At 39.3% G+C, this 16,138-nt stretch overlaps 1 protein-coding gene across 9 annotated transcripts in view; it reads left to right on the forward strand.

Moving 5' to 3' along the window:
• TNFRSF19 (TNF receptor superfamily member 19) overlaps positions 1–5,732 on the forward strand; it is a 124,057-nt gene extending 118,325 nt beyond the window's left edge. For all 9 annotated transcript variants that reach the window (XM_084640897.1, XM_084640896.1, XM_084640893.1 and 6 more), the window contains one exon: positions 3,260–5,732. The gene's annotated coding sequence lies outside the window, so the exon portion shown is untranslated. The remainder of the gene's footprint in view (positions 1–3,259) is intronic.
• The last annotated feature ends 10,406 nt before the right edge of the window (positions 5,733–16,138 follow it).

Raw genomic sequence — 16,138 nt, forward strand, 5'->3', positions numbered from 1 at the left:
AGACTAGATGATCACAATACAACCTTCTGGCTCTGGAATCTATGAAGCAACAAGAGATTTCTGTAGCAGTTATATGATATCCATAGATACATTAAATAAATTCATGTTAATTGATGGCTAGATACTCGAAAGGATTAACTATTTTTGTATCAATCAATTCTTACTCTCCTTACTTTTATATGGAATCCTTGGACAGGAGGAAGGGTAGGTAAACAGAATGTGTTCAGATGAGGACAGTTACACTAACAGTTAGTGTAAAATCCTGCCTCCATTGTAGTCAATGATAGTTTTGCCATTGACTTGAGTGGAGCCAGAATTTAACCCTCAGATTCCACTGATAGCACTGAAAATTTCAAGCTCATCCTGATCACATACAATTTTCTCTAATCAAGTATTTGCAACCTAGTGTACGGTTTGTCTAAAATCTTGCAAAGTGAACAGTCATTGATGTCTGTCGTTGACTGCTATAGTCCTGGTATATAAGTAGTTTGCATTATCTTTATTTGGTATATGCAAAATAACACTGAAACTGGATGACACTCTTACTATATGTATATATAAATATTGTGAAAAATTGTATGAGATCACTATAATTTTACAAATAGTATGTGATCATGTTTTTAAATACTATAGAATAATGCATATGCAGAAAGAATAAAGTTATGGTGTTGCAACCCTTGACATTGCTATTTTCTGACTTTTGAGGGCTTATCCATGCAACTTTAGTGTTCTTTTATAACAGAATATAGTCCATAATATTTGGAAATGATTCAGTGTATTAGGTTATTATTTACTAAACTGAATTCTTAGTTTAAGAAGAGTTGGCTAATTAATACGTTTGTAAAGTGTTTTGAAGATGAAAGACACCATAGAGTTCAAAGTATCTATTTAAATTTCATTATCCTGTATCATAGATTGTAAACTCCTCTGATCAGGGATCATATCTTTATGTTTGTAAAGCCCAGTGCCTACTGGCACTTAACAAATATTGAATAATATCTAGGAATAACATTGTTTCCAATGTCCAAAAATGAACCAAAGTGCTAGGGCCATTAAAATAGATCTACTGGATATCTACCAAATTATTACTTATGGGCATATTTATTGTTTGATGCCAAATGAAGAAGGCAATGTTATCAAAAGTAAATTTGTATGTATTATGTGGAACCGTCATGTAAATAGTTCCTTTTTTGGAATGAAGTCCTTGAAACCATTTTGAACAAAGATGCAGCAGGTGTGTAATAGGATACGCTGGGACAAACTCTCTGTGAATGGATAGCTCCACTGGCTTCAACGCAGTTTTACCCATGTATACCAGCAGAGAATTTAGCCCACCCATTTGAATAAGATGGAAATGAGGTAGCTCCAGAAAGCAGAACTAGCAATCATAAGACTTTATACCAATAACTGTAAAGCCAAAACTACACCACATACTGATTTATGAACTCCTACCCTATTGAACAGAGTGGCATTTAATACTCCCTTTAATAATATGAGCCTATATGATCTTATGTGGAAATCCTTCTTGATTTGGAAGTCTAGTGCTTGCCAGTCATATTCTTATCTTAGTATCTTGCCAGTCTGTCATAAATATAAAGGGAAGGGTAAGCCCCTTTGAAATCCCTCCTGGCCAGGGGAAAGCTCCTCTCACCTGTAAAGGGTTAAGAAGCTAAAGGTAACCTCGCTGGCACCTGACCAAAATGACCAATGAGGAGACAAGATACTTTCAAAAGCTGGGAGGAGGGAGAGAAACAAAGGGTCTGTGAGTCTGTCTATAGTCTGTCTTTGTCGGGGATAGACCAGGAATGGAGTCTTAGAACTTTTAGTAAGTAATCTAGCTAGGTATGTGTTAGATTATGATTTCTTTAAATGGCTGAGAAAAGAATTGTGCTGAATAGAATAACTATTTCTGTCTGTGTATCTTTTTTGTAACTTAAGGTTTTGCCTAGAGGGGTTCTCTATGTTTTTGAATCTAATTACCCTGTAAGATATCTACCATCCTGATTTTACAGGGGGGATTTCTTTATTTCTATTTACTTCTATTTTTATTGAAAGTCTTCTTGTAAGAAAACTGAATGCTTTTTCATTGTTCTCAGATCCAAGGGTTTGGGTCTGTGGTCACCTATGCAAATTGGTGAGGCTTTTTATCCAACATTTCCCAGGAAAGGGGGGGTGCAAGTGTTGGGAGGATTGTTCATTGTTCTTAAGATCCAAGGGTCTGGGTCTGTAGTCACCTAGGCAAATTGGTGAGGCTTTTTACCAAACCTTGTCCAGGAAGTGGGGTGCAAGGTTTTGGGAAGTATTTTGGGGGGAAAGACGCGTCCAAACAGCTCTTCCCCAGTAACCAGTATTAGTTTGGTGGTGGTAGCGGCCAATCCAAGGACGATGGGTGGAATATTTTGTACCTTGGGGAAGTTTTGACCTAAGCTGGTAAAGATAAGCTTAGGAGGTTTTTCATGCAGGTCCCCACATCTGTACCCTAGAGTTCAGAGTGGGGGAGGAACCTTGACACAGTCATATTCATATCTTCCATTTGAGTTGAGATTTGAGTATTGTTGGCAGAAATCAAGATTATTTTGGTTAGTTGTTTGGTTGTATTTTTCTTCATCCTCCTTTTCTGTGCTTAGCAGAGATTAGACATGATATCTTATTTATCTGACATAATTTTTCCAAGTGCAGTCTCTACATGGCATCAGTGCATAGGCATTTTTTGGTTAAGACAACTTAATAACTTTTGGGGAAGACAGTGCTGTCTTCTGGACAGATCACTGAACTGGTGCTGAGACCTGAGCTGTAATTCCAGACTTGCCACTGACCTGCTGCCTGACCTTGGGAAAGTCATTCCTATTCACTCTTTTCCCCTTGCACCCTTTGTCTGCCTAGTCTGTTTACACTGCATGTTCTTTGGGGAGGGACTGCCTTTTAGTATGTGTTTGAGTACTGAGCAAAATGGGGCTCCGATCTTGGTTGGGTCTCTGGGCACTATTGCAATGCAAATAAATGATCATTAGAATAAAATCATTTCAACTAAGAGTGATTTTTAACAGAGTTTGGAATTGTGTGATTGTACGGTTAAATTTGCAAATGAATGTATTTAGGACATGTCAGTTTCTTGCCTGCTTTAGTGATTTGTTTTGTTTGTTGTTTTTACAGTAGGTGACGGTTAAATCAGCAATAAGTTTTTAACATTTTATTATGTATAGAAGTACATGTAGTTTTTATGTGATTTTGTGTAACCACTGTTGTCACTTTCTTTTAGGAAGCCAAAAGGAGTTTTTCTGCCAGCACTAGAACTGAATGCTACCCTAATGCCTGTCTGTTAATGCTTGTGAATTAAACACAGCCTGGTCCGCAGTGTTACATGGTTTCAGAAACAGCAGAAATAAATTGGCAGCATTTTGGACCTTTCAGGAAGTTGCATCTGAGCCATAGCAGCAGTAAGCCGAAACATCAAGGAGCAACTTGAGAGAAGACTGAGATGGATTCATGATATTAAAAAAAATTGCTGTGGTTCAATAGGAATTATTATGGGGAAGTTCTCTGGCTTGTGTTATATAGGAGGTCCCGTCTGGCCTTGGAATCTGTTGTTGTACTTTGCATCTCTTGTAAACAACAACCTTCTGTGCCTCAAAGGTGCTTGAAAAGCCTAAGAAGATTATGTAAATATAACAAAATGTATTACATCAGTGTGTTTATACTGATCTGTTAAATATGGCTACAAATGACAGAAGATGTGCAGCAGAAGTTTGCCAGTTACTCTGTTTGCAAAATTAATCATGTATTAGGAATTTGCCCTAGCTAGATGTAATGTTAATTCACAATTTCTTCTGTAGAATGAGTTAAAAAAATAACTTTTCTATTTATGTGATGATCATCTATTGATAAAATGAAGCTTTTATTATGTATTATACTTTAGCCAATAAGCTACTCTTGGGAACTTAGCAATTAGCGTGTTACAATAATATGGGTTATTGAAGTTCCTAAAAACATCACACTTCTTTCTAAACCAGAAGATTTGCCTTAATTTAGATTTATAAAAATCAGCCTCATAGATAGGGCTTTTTGTATTTGTTGTTTGGTATGTTCAATATGTGGAAGGGTCAGCATATTGGACTTGTTATATCACGTACTTTTTAGATGTTGAAATAATTTTTGTAATAAATTGTCACGTCAAATTACAGTAAACATACCATGAAAGTATTCATATAAGTGAGAGCTAAACTATTACTATAGTCATGGATGAGTTTCAGGGGTCATATCATGGTGACCTAGTCCCTTTTCTTCTACTGGTTCATTTTTTAAATTTCATCCAAGCCACTATCCTCTCCTCATTTTAATATCTTTTAAAAATTCACTTCTTCCACACTGCCCACTGAGAAGCAAGTTCACAATAATTATTTAAACATATACCTTAATTGAACCGTCAAGTTATGCACGTGACTAAATTGAGTTAAACGTATCATCTTACTGCTGTAACGTCTGTTGTACCTCTCCCCTCAAATACTAGAGAGATGACTTAGCCCCATCTTTGCATCTTACATTAGGGTTTGAACTGCACACACTTTCAACCAGGTACAGTGCTTACTATAGTAGTCCCAGTGAACTGCACTGAGAACTACATTCAGCAAGATTGAGATGTGAGATTTTGAACTCTTCTAAGTGTACAATAACCTTCCCAGTGTGGTCTTGGCACAATAAAAGTAATCAGCAAAATGCTGTAGATTTGCAATAAATGTCCCTTCTTGCTACAAGTGGATATATCAGTATCTACACTGCCATGCAAACATTCAGTTTCTTTAAAGGAAAAACTCTCTTGCTGATGACCCACAACAACAGAAATTTGGACCGGCAAAAATTATACGCAGTGTTGAATGCCAAAGCAACAAGATGCTCTGGCAAAATACAGTGGACTACTTGTGTAAGTAAGAGCTACTCATCATGAGTAAGAGTTCCAGAAGATGGTGTAGGGTTACTGATGAAATCATTTGTATGAATACTTATACAGTAAATGCTACTATATGAGCACTGACTTACTATGCTACATACACAGTTGTTAATCTACATCCTTGCTAAAGATTTATTCAGACCAGCAAACTGGGGTTCAAAATTCCTTTTGTTACTTTCATACATTAGGGAAAATGAAAATATTACTTTCTACTATTTACTGCATGAACACACATTTGTTTTTGTGTATATTGTGTAAAGAGAAAAATCCAATGTGCATTTCATTATATTGCAAAATATTGCTAGACTAGGTGTGAAGATTAAAATTTTAGCCATCAGGAATTCCTTTTAAAATGGTACTGAAACTTTGTCAGAATCTTTCACCAATAAGAATGTTTCCCACTGGAATTTACACTTTTGATCATTTTTGTCCAGCAGCTATATATAAAGTTCCTCTAAAGGAGAGACCTACAGATTAAGAGCACAACAAAAATAAACCAACACCGCACACCAAAACACCGCCGAATAAGTCTCTTTAAATATCTGTGTATATTATGTATATATTTTTGAATAGTTTTTCTTAATTTAACCAAATTGGTCTTGTTTATATTGTATGTGCCAATAGAAAACAAATACCAACACATTTAGACAGTATGCATAACATAGTTTTTTCAGTCCTGTTTTACATGTTGGACTTTTTTAAAAAATCTGTAAATTATAATCTTGTGTAAATTGTTTTGTAACACTTTTTCTATTTGTGAATAAACTGTTACATGAGTTGTTCTTTATTTGTTGATTTCAACCAGTGAATATTACTCATTACTGTAATTATGGACCATATCAGGCCATAATCTTTTACACAGATTTCCCCACTGATTTGAATAGAGTACTGCTTTAAAAAAATGGCCCAATATTATTTCAGGTACATGTTACTTCAAATTAAAATTATTAATTCTCCAAGTTATGGGAGCTTGAAGATATCTCCCATTGAAGGCATGATGCTTCAAATTGGGTATTGGTCCCAAGTGGAGAGTGAATCATTTGGTGAACTCAACAGATTGCTTTTGTAGTGCAATCTGTTTAAAATTAAATCCAAATACTTCATAGAGTTGGCCGTGATATTTAAGGGAATTCCAACACATTTACATGAGGGTTAGGCATTGTTCTGGAAAGTAGTGACTCAGAAAATGACTTCAAGGTCATGTTAGATAACCAGCTGAACATGAGCTTGCAGTTGTGATGCCCTTGCCAATTTATCAGCATCCTTATAGTAGAGTCAAGGGTTGGGAAGTCTAGTGAGATGATTTTGACACATAACCAAGCTCAAAATGAAACTCATTTTTAAACTTACATAAAGCATGGTGTTGGGAGAGCTTATAAAGCTGTTTGAAAAGCCTAATCATTAGAGCTAAAGTAGAGCCAGCCTGCTTGTGTTGGGGGGGGTCCATCTAGAGTTGCCAATATCTAAAGTTGTTTTCAATAGCTAATCTCTAAATAACTTGGGAGTGGCTATGTCCCCACCCTCAGGGGTGATTTGTTAATTCTGATACATTTAACTTAGTCCTGTCTCATTTACTGCAGTTATTTTTCTCCAGTCACTTAACTGTACTCCAGTGCAGCCAACAAAATTCCAAGTGCTCATAAGAGCCATGCCATCCCTTTCAGCCAGACTTAGTCATCTATTAAAGCTGCGAACGAAATGCAGACACCCAAACCACCATCCTGAAAGGTGTACGTTTACTTGCATTTTAGTCTTTAATTTCTTTTATTCCTGTTTTCCCCTCTTTTGCCATTAAATACCATTCTACCCCCTCATTTCTCTAGTTGTCTTTATTATTTGTCTGTCTTTCTCTTACCCTGAATTTCCATTTCTTTCTTTGAAAAGCTGTGCCTTCTTTCTTTAGTCCTTCCCCTTCCTCATTCTGTTGTCCCACCCCTTCCTTTGCTTTAGCCAGTGTCTGTTCCCTTACACAGTGTAGGATGCACAGGGTCAATCAGCGCAAGGGGGGGGGCCTCAAATTTCAACACTTTTGGCATTTGACAAGTTTTGCAACTTGTTTTTATGTGCATCCCTATTGGACCAGAAAAGAATTTGTTAAATAAAAAATTATGTCTCACATTTTTTGGTGCCTTATTTTCTTTTCATGTGTCGTCATTTTTAATTTTTATTGTGGCTAGGGGCCTCAAAAGCTAGAAGTGGCCCGGGCCTCTCTGGACTGCGGAGAGGCCCTGAGGATGCAGTTTCTGAATGTGCCTCCTCTGCGTCATGGCATGCCACTGCACTCCCCTGCCTCAGTTTCCCGCTGCGTTTTGGGAATACATCTACTCACACCCAACATCTTCAAAACAATAGACCCTCTACTGTGGGGTCTAGTTTACTGCACAGCTGCCATCTCCCAAAAAAGAGCCCCTCCTTCCCCTTTGCATCCCCGCTTAGGTTCAGGGCTGTACAGTCCTCCTTTTCGGGACTGCTATTCAAGTCCTGGCTTTCCCAACCTACAAACTCTTCCTTTCCAGTCAGGGTTCACAAAGTCCTTCCTTCTCCGGGCTGGGTGATTCAAGTCATGTCCACCCCAACCTGCAGCTCTACCATTAAGTTCAAGGTTTTCACAGCCCTTCTGGGGACTGTGAGCTGTCTGAGTTCTTCCTCTAAACAGCCGCTCCTTAACTGAGCTTGGAGTTTTCTTCTTAATTTACCCATCGAATCATCTGCCTACTCCATTGACACTTCTTGGGTGGGCCTAATAACCAAAAACTGCTGTCTAGACACTAACTATTTCTTGGACCATCTTTCAGCCAATGTGCATTCTGCGTATTCCCTTGGCCTTCATTCACCTTATCTGGACACCTGAATCAAGGTGAACTGGCCTCCCAGACTGCCTCCTCAGGCTTTAAAAGGCCAGTACCCTGTTACACTCCCCTTGGTCTGTCCTGTCTTTCTGGCTCTTTACAGTCTCATTTCTCTGCCCCGCCCCTTCTTTTTGTTTGTCCCTGTATTCAGTCCTCTCCCTAGCTCAGGGATGCAATCGCCTTCCCCCCACACACACACATACACACACCCCGATATCTATTCCTGAGTTCTTCATCACCACTAACAATAAAATAAAAGGGAGGAGACTTCATCTTGCCCTTCTCTCCCTCCTGGATACTGTTGCTGCCGCTATTGGTGACCTGGACACTAGGTTCCTGGCTACATCTGCCATCCACACAGGGTTATGATTTTTTTCCCCCTAACCTGAAATCTCCACTGGGTCTTCGAGTGCTGGTCTCTATGTGTAGTCCACATGTAGGTGCGCATGCACCCCATGTGCCTGAGTCTGGAAATGCTTCAAAGCCATGGCCATTGACCAGCACATGCCCAGTCATCGCCTTTGTGCTCCTGACAGAAGGTACAAGAGGCAGTGCGGGGCAATGCCTCTCCAGTTCCTTCTCGCTGCTTCAAGGCCTGAGTCAGAATTGTGTCCTCCTTCCCTCTGTGCAGAACCTGTAAAGTAAAATCTTGGTAAATGGTTTTTATAGCTTAGGTTGGTAGTTATAGTTAGTGTATATAGTATAGAAGTGTCCCCTCCCCAACAATTGATGGCTATGCTCCCCACTCCTGGGACTAGGCCCCCGTGTCCTCGGATTGAAGAACTGTGTCTCCTGCCCTCGCTCCTTCTCCATCAGGGATGAGCATCAACTGTGCTTGTACTGTCTGGGTGTGGTGCATCTCGCTGCAAAGTGCCGTCCTTACAAATTCTTCCCACCCAGAATGCAAGAGGCGTGAGAGCCTGATTGAAAAAGTTTCCTGATGGAGGCAGCTATGAGGCCCCACTCTGACCCGGGCTGGGGAGATTTCTCCCCCTCCTTCCATACATGTACATCTGCCTGAACCAACTAGTTGTGCCCTCCAAGCATGTGCCTTGGCGCAGAGCCTCAAACACCCAAGCCCAAGGATTCTTCTGACAGCGCCCCCCCCCACCATGAGTGTAAGGGACATGCTCCTGGGCATCAGGGCAGAGCCCCACAGAGGCCTGCCCAGAAGAAATGCATTCCCTCCCCAAGCCAATCCAGGTCAGCTGAGACATCCTGGATGGAACCAATGGATAAATTCCTACACTCTCTAAAGGACTCCTACCACTTGCTTCAGTTTTAGAAATCTTAAGTTAGATACATTTGCTGTGATATTTGATGCGCACTAAACATCAGCTACCTGCTTGCAGTTTTGATCAGCAGCTTTCATATTTACTGCAGTTAAAATAAGAAATATTAACATACTGAATTCAACACTGTGCAGAAAGATGAGGCAAAATAAGTTAAGCTAACAAGCTTTATATAGAACCATGTGCTCAGATGCCCTTCCCACCTTCCAGAAATTTTTAGATTCTAGCAAACCAAGCCTTCTTAATAGTGCACAACTCTACTCATCCACCGAGGTCTCTTCAAAGATGGTTCCACCCCTTTCCCTTCTCTGACTTCCTACATATTTCGATAATTTTTCTGTTTGTATCCTATTAGGAATAAAAGACACTTGCTGGTCTTATTAATTTCTTTACAAGTTTTTAGAACAGTTAAAGTTTTCATTCACAGATTAAAAATTGAAACTTTATGCTTCTCAGCACCAAAAATCTTTCAAATATATGTTATGTTCATGCAGATACTTCAGAGCGACATAAGTTCAGAAACTGAAGCAAGTGGAAAAGAATCCAGATTAACTCTACTGGGTTGGTTTAAATAAAACAAAAAAGGCAACAAAACAAAGCTGAAAAAAAACACTGGGTTTTTCACAGCCCTGTCCACATGTTGTATCATAGCTCCCCATCCTGTTGATGCTTTCTGCTAAATGATATACCCTTTTCAGCAGGCTCAGAAGAGAAGCCAGGACTTGCATGGACTGCCCCTAAGAGTTTACAGTTTAAACTGTGGTCTTGGAGTGGGGCGGGGGATGAGGGGGCAAAGAATGAGCTCACAGGACTGAGATTGCTGAGAGCAAGATCCATGCAGTGCTTTGGTTACTCAGTAACATCTCAGTGGTGGTTTGTTTGTTTGTTTTAAATATATACAAAATAAAAATGGATCTATTTGATATGTTTGACCATGGTAAGCATTCCTGTAGGAACTGGCCAATCCTTGATAGTTAAATAATTACAATTAAACATCTCCCCTGTTTGACAGACATAGCACCTCCCAGAGCCACACAATCAGGGACAACACAAGAGCAGAATTTTGAATGAGGTTTAGTTGCCCTGATGATAAAAAGTTCCACTGAACTTTTCTACTTCAGTTCACATGTACTTCCCAGGGGACATTAAACCTTGCGCTGTTTTTTTGCACAGGCTGTTTAAAAAGTGAATCCCTCTGTCTCATTGGAAATCTCCTTCACACACACCAAATCCTACCCAGGGACTGCTGTAGTTGCATATTTTAAGAGATTCTTTCACTAAGATAGTCTGTTATCAATGCACCTGTCTTGGCAGACCTGTCATGCATAAATCATAAAGCCAGATTAGAACTCTCAGCCTATGAAGCATTAACATGTGAATGACCATTTATCTGGAGTACATTTTTACATACAGTTTTGTAAATGTGCTTTTGAAAAGCATGGGCTTGGCAGAGTTGATGTTTAAAGTCTATTTATCCAGGGAACAGGTACAGTAAGGCAGTAACAATGCAGGTTTCCCGAACACTACCCTGCTAGTGTCCTCACTCCTGACCTACAGATCATAGTTTAAGCTCTATGCTTGTTCTCTTAGCTGAGTGCCAATAAGGGTGCCAAGCACGATGGGGTATTTTGTTAGGTGGGTACTGGACTAACACAATTAAGTGACTTACTCAGCTCATTCTTCTACTTCAGAAAAGAGCAAGATCTGGAAAACCTGCCTTATAGTGAGAGACTTAAAAAAATCAACCCACTTAGCTCATCAAAGAGAAGGTTAAGAAGTAATTTGATCACAGTTCACCAGTAGCTACATGGGGAGAAGATTTCCGATATTAGAGGGCTCTTTAACCTAGCAGACAAAGCACAGTGAGATCCAATGGCTGGAAGTTGAACTCAGATTCAGACTGGAAATGAGGCACTAATATGGCATTAATAGTGAGGTAATGAAATACTGAAACAATTTACGAAGGGATGTGGTAGATTCTCCATGACTTGAAGTCTTTAAATTAGGACTGGATGTCTGCCTAAAAGAGATGCTCTAGCTCAACCAGAAGTTATGTGTTTACTGTAGAAACCACTTGATGAAATGGAAGCCAGAGTAGATAATCAAATGTTCACTTCTGGCCTTAAAATGTATGAATTGTAATATGCTGTTAAGTGCCTCCGCTTCAGGGAATTACGTTAAGGAATTATTGGGAAGTATTTTCAAGTAGAAAAAACTGAAAGCTCAATAGCACTAGAGACCTAGGTTGTGCCGTGTTTAACTTACCATTAGCGCTGGAAGACTTGACTCTTTTTATCATAGACTCATAGAATCATGGGGTTGGAAAGGACCTCAGGAGGTCATCTAGTCCAACCCCCTGCTCAAAGCAGGACTAATCCCCAACTAAATCATCCCAGCCAGAGCTTTGTCAAGCCTGACGTAATTTGTCAATTCCCTAACGTAAAACCTCTAAGGATCATCAGTGCCTCCGGCAGAGATTAGGGTGCGTCACACACTGTGCTTCCTAATTATTACAGGAATAGCTCAACTTAAACAGAAAGAGTTTATAATAGAGCCCTGTTGTCAAGTTTCCAAAGGCATGACACCTGGAAACTCACTGTTTCTAGGAGTTGGGTACAGAGAGCACAGTGCCATGTGTGGTGACAGGAGGCAGGCCAGGTGGGTATGTATTCTGGACAAGTCTTAACCTGATCTATCTCCCAGTCCCTGCTGATGGAACCTCTGTTCTGTGCTTCTCTAGTCTTGTGCCTACCTTGTATCGTCCCTGGTGCTGTGTTGGATGGGTGAGAACGGTAGAGTAGTTAGTGAAGGAAGAAGTTGGGCGCTCAGAGGAAGGAAAGAGACAAATCCTGTAGATAGAAGGGGGCCAGAGGCAGATTGAGTTGAGAAGCTGTTAGGGGACTGTGGTAAAATAAGGCACATAGGAGTAGATTGGATGTCTTGTGTGGAAGGATTAATAGCTGGTGGAAGATGAAGACGCTTTAAGGTGCAGTGAGACAAATGGATGAGAAACTGAAGAGGAGCTCAAAGGGTAAAATGAAACACAATAATATAGTGGGTCCAGTGATATAAGGCAGATTTTTTTAAAGAATTCCGTAGCTACTGAAAGATACTACACTGCTCAGAGATTAACTTAAATACTATGGTGGGGAGGGCCATATAAAAATATATAAATAGAAAACACACAAGTAATTCAATAAGCATGAATTATAGCCACATCATTGTATACAAAACAATTGTCAGAGGACAGGCCATTATTTTCAAACAGAGAGTGCAGGCATAGTACATTTTTTGTTTCCTGTCCTTTGGAAGAATGAAAATGATTGTTTAATATTAACCAACAAAGCAGCATTCTGGATTTCAGCAGTGGAAAAAGTTAATCGGTTACAACTCTTCTGCATATTAGGTCCAGTATAGATTATATCACAGCTTCAGCCATCCGTGGAAAACTTATTTTCTTGTATATATTAAGATAATCAATAAAATACTTTAAATAGCAGGCTACAGCAGACAAGATCATAACTTAGATGAGGTTGGCTAACCTTTAGTGTCTGAAAATATAGATATTAAAACAAACAGATCATTTATGCATGACTATGAACTATAAACAGTCAGCCCCCCTTCAGATGAACAATTACATCCCTAGGAGCCTAGAAGTCTCCTTCGGTGTGTGCATACAGTGCTTTCATCAGAACTGACATCAGAGTACTGCTCTTTTAAAAACCAGGTTAAAAAGGCTATTTAAAAGATATGGGTATTTCTAAGGTCAGGGTTGAGGGGACTGAAAGGTCACCTGACGCTTTTAAGTTCGCAAAGCAGCACATGCCACATTGTTTATTTAGTTAGTTATGTTAGCTTGCTTTTGAACACTTTAGTTTAAGATGACAAGATAGTTTTGCTTTTGCAAGCTGGATGCCTCAGTGGCAGTTGTTTGTTTGTTTGTTTTAACCAGTTCTAGGCTAAAATAGAGACCCTCCTCCAGAAAAAGAAAAAAAAAAAGAAGAAGCTTTCTTGCAGGTATTTATATTGTCTTTTTGCAGGTAAAAATGAAGTAAATCCCCAAAACATGATAAAATATCTGAGTGTAAAAGACTTCATAGTTATTTGATCATGCCAAGTCCCAAATACAAATACAACAGAAACACGTCATGAGTGATGCTATGATAGCCACCTAAAATAATCTCATCAAAACCCAAAGAACAAAGCCAAACGCTTTTTCTTCTTTGTGTTGCTTTTAAGCAGAATGATGTCCATTTCTTTTCTGCAAGGTAAACCAGGTTATTAATCTGATCCTAATCATTTTAGCAAGACTTTGAGATAGGACAAATTTCCCCTTTGTTGTGGACTCTTTGAGGGCCTTAGGTTTGCATTCCTATGAAGATCTTCCAAGCAACAATCCCCGTGCATTAAATTAATCTTTTTTCTCTCTCTCTCTGACTTTGGAGACTGAAGTTTAGTTTACTACCTGCAGCACATTCCATTTCAGATGCTGGTTTGTTTGTTTTTTAAGACAAAACAAAGACCCTTTATTGAAGCTTAGGTCAGCTTCTTTATCTGAGAGAGTGCAGGGGTTGTGTACTGCATAACAAAGCTATACAATGCACACTTTATGCTAGCAGGGTGCAATTTAATCCATATTTAGTTTAGACATGAGTGTTGGCAAATCTTCTTGGCCTCCACAGTGCAAAAGAACCATTTTGATAATGTCCTTTGATGCAGTGCCTTCAATAAGATAAAAATAATAGCGGGTGGATTTGCCAGTGATCCTGCTGTTAATCACATCAGTAGTTAATAAATGGGATTAAGGGACATGTTCATCATAGTGTCTTGATAAAGGGGGGTAGTTGATTGAGGGCATGCTAAGCCTCATAGCAAATGACACAACTTCTCCAATAGGGTCATAGGGGTAAGAGTTAGATTTTTCACATCATTTGATTTTTATAAGTCCTTCCCCATCACAGTTGGAAATGTTTGTGTTGACCTGCAAAAGGGGGAGAAGCAACTTGTTCAAAAGTTTGTAAATTAATTTTTTCTAAAGCACTGGTTGAAACAGACTTAAAAACATGCAGCTTTTAGAAAATGCTTACCCCTATCCTGAGTCTTACATTCTAAAGTGTTCTATTTCCTCTATCTGGCTAATGCCCAGTTCCCAATTTCAGTTCACAGCTGGACAAGTCAGGTGCAGTATATACATTTTTGTATCTCATTGGCAACAACAAATTATTATTTAATATGTACCAAATAACATCTTGAAATTGCTTTATATAATCAGCAGTTTAAGGGATAACACTGGGTAAAAGCTTAGGAAAATCAGGCCCTTGGAAGTGAAGAAAACACTGGTCATATTTGCCCAAGGCCAATGTAAATTAGTGGAAATATACAATTGGGTTTAGATTTTTATCTAGAATCTTGCTCTCCCTCTTTCTCTCTCCATATATGTACATTTGTTTTGTATATATAATGTATATATAAACACACAAAAAGACATATATATATAAAATCACTAAATACAATTAAAATTAAGTGAGCGCAAGCTAATAGGGTGCAGTTTTATCAGTGTCAGTTTGGCGTTATCGCATGGCCCCTGAGTAGTGAAACCACATGCAATTTACACAAGTCATGTGCTGATAAAACCTTTATGCCAAACAAACACTTATTCTGCATGTGCCACAGATTACCAAAAATCTACTTTTGGAGAGTTAAATATTTATTTGATTTTTTAAATATATCTCTGCCTGTAAAGTCAGTTGCCTTAGTTAGCAGTAGCCCAAAGCTACAGGGAAGAAAAACAATAACCAATTAAATAAAACACCTCTAAAAGTGACATACAAGAGCTTTTCTATACATAAAATGGCTTGTGAACGGCTTACAGGGACCGAGCAAGTACTGTCCCTCCCACTGGGAATCTTCCATTTTTAAGCATAACAAGCTGCCATTTCTAACTCTGCAGGGTGGCAACATATTGGAATTTTAATTATGTTTTGGGTCCTGGGCTGAATATACCACTGCACCGTGGGCCAGGCCTGTGTAATTTCTTAGTGGGAAGTGAGTGGGAGGAGGGCAGTTCCCCTGCTGAGGGGATAGAAAGAGCTCTGTTTTGGAGGCAGGTTAAGTTTAAAATGGCAGCAGTTTGACATTGCACTCAGGTTGGAATAATATCCTGGGGGGATGGATTAATGGGCAGGGGATAGGTGATGTGTGTGATTCAGCACCTGGTTATTGCAACAAAGGTGCCACACATAAAAAAACAGTCTTCTCTACTGAGCTCTCCGGGGCAGGGATTGTGTTTGTGTGTACACTCCCTGGTACTTTGAGACACTGATCCCTGATTGGGGTCCTTAGGTGCTACCACAAGAGAACTAATAAATGAATAATAATGACAGAGTTAGAGACTGCCCTGGATGTCATGACCTTGTTTACCTTAAAAGGTCAAGTGACAGAGGTCAGTAGCCACTGGAGTCAGTGGCCACTAGTACACATTTCCTTGTCACATGTAAGCAGAGTCAGGATGAGCTCTACCCTGACATCTGGTGGCGAGTCATGGTGGGTTGTGGAAAAGAACTTCAGGGGCTGATCTCATATGCATAGGTTCACCCACCCTGGCTAGATTGTCACTTTGGCTCAGCATTATTCATAAAAAAGGAAGCGTAGACATCTGTGTCCAGTTGAAATTATAGTGGGAACATGAGCATGCAGAATCTAGTTGCCCAAGTTCTTTGCAAAAGCACCGTCAGAAATGTCAATGATCAGAATGTTCACAATAAGATTGATTTTATATAAAGTTCGATGTGACCATTTCACGTATTGCCCTGACCGGTAGCCATAATTACCGTTCGCCCTCTTGGTATTAAAGGAGCAATTGTATGACAAGTATGTGAACGTGTGAAATGAACCATACTACTAAATTGTTTCTCAGACATCCTGCATTAGTTATCCGATAACAAAAAGGAAAGGGAGATATTTTATTGAGCTGATTATACTCAGAGGATCCAAAAAAAAAGGTTCAGAGGCATCATTTTCATAGGCCCTGTATTTGCAGCGATGTCGTAAAA

Source organism: Lepidochelys olivacea, assembly GCF_965140295.1.
Source record: "Lepidochelys olivacea isolate rLepOli2 genome assembly, chromosome: 1".
NCBI lineage: Eukaryota > Metazoa > Chordata > Testudines > Cheloniidae > Lepidochelys > Lepidochelys olivacea.